Source organism: Sorex fumeus, unplaced genomic scaffold (assembly GCF_029834395.1).
Source record: "Sorex fumeus unplaced genomic scaffold, SorFum_2.1 ptg000109l, whole genome shotgun sequence".
In the NCBI taxonomy this organism is placed as follows: domain Eukaryota; kingdom Metazoa; phylum Chordata; class Mammalia; order Eulipotyphla; family Soricidae; genus Sorex; species Sorex fumeus.
Window position 1 is genome coordinate 4,358,004 of NW_026606166.1, and position 3,825 is coordinate 4,361,828.

Sequence of the window (3,825 nt, forward strand, 5' to 3'; positions counted from 1 at the left end):
AGGTAAGGTAAAGGCCCTCCCGTTGATCGTCGATTTGCTCGAGCGGGCCCAGTAACGTCTCCATTGGAGACTTTGTTGTTACTGTGTCTGGCATATCGAATACTCTCGGTAGCTTGCCGGGCTCTCCGAGAGGGGCGGAGGAATCGAACTTGGGTCGGCCATGTTGGCCGCTTGTAAGGCGAACGCCCTACCTGCTGTGCTATCGCTCCAGCCCGGCTAGCTCAGTCGGTAGAGCATGAGACTCTTAATCTCAGGGTCGTGGGTTCGAGCCCCACGTTGGGCGTGCGTTTTGTCTAAGCAATGCAGTAATAACCAAAATTAATGTCACCCCAGTCTTCACTGTAACTCCAGCAGGGCATCTAAGGAGATCTCCCTTCTGACCCTCTTTAATATCCTATCACAGCTTTCCCAGTTCTCTCTCAGTCCTGTTCCTCTTCTGTGACTGATTCTCCTTTAATTATTCCTGCTCAGGGCTGGAGAGACAGTTCAGTTGGTAGGACACTTGCCTCGCACATGCCCAACTCGACTTGGATCCCGGGCTTGGTTGATGTGGTTGCCAGAGCCCCACCAGGAGTAATTCCTGAGTGCAGAGCCAGGAGTGGCTTCTGAGCATCACTAGGTGGACTCAAAAACTCAAGAGAAAAATAATGAATATGTTTGCACTTCCAAGTTCCACAGCTCCCCCAACACCAGCTTCCCCATGCCCCTCTCCTTTCTCTTCTCTGTCCTCCAGCCCCTTTAATTTTGTAGGCAGTCTATCTGCTCTCTCTGCTCCATCCACAGTCCGGAGACATGAAGAACACAGCAGATTCTGTGAGCTAGGCCAGAGATGTCTAACTGCTCCAACACTGTTGGCTGAGTACAAAGCTCTCTGTATGCCCTTGAATTGCTTTTGCACTTTTGTCAAAATCAGTGGACTATATCTGTGTGGGTCTATTTCTGAGTTCTGTGTTCTGTTCTATTGATCTATGTGTTTTTCTCTGCCAAGTCTATACTGTCTTGATTATAGAGGCTATATAAGTCCGAAGTCTGGTAGACGGATTCCTCCCACTTTATTCTTCTTTTTCAAAAATTGTTTCAGCTATTTTAGTTCTTTGCGTTGCCATCAAACTTTTAGAACAAACTTCTCTACAAAAAAATCCTACTGGGATTTTGAAACGGACCTGTATTATCAGTTTGTAAGAATTCCTTCCTTCCTTCCTTCCTTCCTTCCTTCCTTCCTTCCTTCCTTCCTTCCTTCCCTTCCCTTCCCTTCCCTTCCTCCCTCCCTCTCTCTTTCTCTTTCTCCTTCCTTCCTTCCTTCCTTCCTTCCTTCCTTCCTTCCTTCCTTCCTTCCTTCCTTCCTTCCTTTTCTTTCCTCCCTCCCTCCCTCCCTCCCTCCCTCCCTCCCTCCCTCCCTCCCTCTTCCCTCCCCTTTTCTGCCCTCCCCTTCCCTGCCCTTCCCTTCCCTCACCTCACCTCCCCTTCCCTTCCCTCCTTCTTTCTTTTTTTATTTTTTAAAATCTGTATTTGGTTGTTGCCCAGGAATTGTAGCACTGTCCTGCCATTGTTCATTGATTTGCTTAAGCGGGCCCAGTAACGTCTCCATCGTGAGACTTGTTGTTACTGTGTTTGGCATATCGAATACGTCACGGGTAGCTTGCCAGGCTCTGCCGTGCGGGCGATATACTCTCGGTAGCTTGCCGGACTCTCCGAGAGAGACGGAGGAATCGAACCCGGATCTTGCCGGGCACTGCGCGCAAGGCAAACGCCCTACTGCTGTGCAGACTTTGTGCTCAGGGGATCATATTCGGGATCAACTTGGGCTCAGAAGTGTGCAAGACAAGCACCATACCTGCTGTATTTTCTCTCCGTCCCAACTGACATCTTGGCCCTGTCATACCCACAAATGGTATGTTTCTTCATATATTTAGATCTTTTATTTCTTTAATCAGAGCAGTTTGTATTATTATAAGTTCTTCTGCATATGACCCCTGTTTATGTTTTATTAGATCTACAAATCAAGTACCCTTTTTGGGGAGCACTTTTAAGTGGTATTATATTTTCAGCGGTGATATTCAATGTGTTCATTGCTATATATAGAAAAACAATTATGTTTGTTTCTCTTGTGTCCTATGATACCAGGCCTCTGATTAGTTCATGAGTTTATTTGTAGAGATTTTCTTTGCAGGCAGACATGTTATTTACATATAGAGGAAGTTTTTCTTTTCTCATCTGTTTGCTTTTCATTTTCTTCCTTTTTTTTTTTTTGCATTGTTGTACTGGCTAAAATTTCTATAATTAAGTTGAGCAAAAGTCTTATGAATAGAAAACTTTTTTTGTTCTCAGTCTTAGAGGGAAGTATGACATCACTTATCACTAAATACAATGTTAGATTAAAGTATTTCATAGATTAGACTGAGGAAGATATCCTTCTATTGCCATAGTTTTGTTTTTAATACGTTTTTTTCATGAGTTGTTGAATTTGGTGAGATTTTTCTCTGCATTAATTGATAGACTCATGAATGTTTCTTATTGAATCTGTTAATAATAGACTATTTTACTGATTAATTTTTCAAATATTGAATCAATATGCATCTCTGGAATAAATCCCATTAGGCCACGATGTTTATTGGAAAAAATATACTATGAAATGGTACTTAGTAACATTTTATGGAGAGCTTTTGCTTCTATAGTCACAGAGTTAATTGTCCCTTTGTTTTTAGTAGAAGTGTATAGCTGTTTCAAAGACGGGAGGGATTCTCTTTACTTCTCTTTTCAGAAAGAGATTGTGTAGAGTTGTTGCCAAGTCTTTTTTTAAACATCTGGTACAATTCTCCTGTGGACCCATCTGGAGTGGGAGAGCTCTTTCCTGGGATTTAAAAAAAAATACGAATTACATTTTCTTGAATAGGTTACTGCACTATTCAAAGAATGTATTTTGCATTAGCTGAATTGTGATAGTTTGATTTTTGTTTTTTTTAAGGAGCTAGTCCATTCTGAGTTGACAAGGAGATGTGTCTACTTAGAGTATTTGCTATATATTTTTTTATATTGGCAGGTTATGTAGTGATATGTCCTGTTTATTTCTGCTACAGGTAATTTGTGTTTTTCCTTTGTGAGCTTGTCTAGAAATTAGTCAGTTCTATTGATCTTTTCCAAGAACCAACTCTTTGTTTCATTCACTTTTTCTATTGTTTTTCTGTTTTCAACTTCACCAAAAATTTCACTCATCTTTATTATTTCCTTCCTTCTGCCCACTTCAGGCTTATTTTAATCTCCCCGGTCGGGGTTCTAGAGGTGGAGTTTATATTACTGATTTAAGACATCTCTCATATTTTTTTTTTTTACTTAATACAAGAAATTTCCTCTGTAGCATAACTGTTGCTGTGGCCCACAGATTTCGATGTTATGTTTTCGTTTTCATTCATTTTCATGTATTTCTAAATTTCCCTTGAGACTTCCTCTTTGACCCTTGGGTTATTTAAAAGCGTGTTCTTTAGTTTCCAAGTGTTTGGAGACTTTCTAGTTATGTTTCCATTACTAGCTTGATTCCATTGTGGCTGGAGCACACAGTCTGTGTGATTTTTATCGTTTCAAATGTGAGTTTTTTTTTTTAAATAGCTTAGGATACTGTTTATCTTGGTGCGTGTTCTGTGTGCACTAGGAAATAAGTCTAGATTATAGTTTGGGTGGAGTAACTTGCCAAAGTTGATAATAGTTGCTTGAAGATACTGAGTTCTAGATTTTTCTCATTTTTCTGTCTACTTGCTGAATATGTTATTGAGAAAGTGATATTTAAATCTCTTAATTATAGCTATGGATTTGATGATTTCTTTATTTCAT

At 40.5% G+C, this 3,825-nt stretch overlaps 1 non-coding gene across 1 annotated transcript; it reads left to right on the forward strand.

Moving 5' to 3' along the window:
* The first annotated feature begins 210 nt into the window (after window positions 1-210).
* TRNAK-CUU (transfer RNA lysine (anticodon CUU)) lies at window positions 211-283 on the forward strand. Its single transcript has one exon. It is a non-coding gene; the product is annotated as a tRNA-Lys (tRNA).
* The last annotated feature ends 3,542 nt before the right edge of the window (window positions 284-3,825 follow it).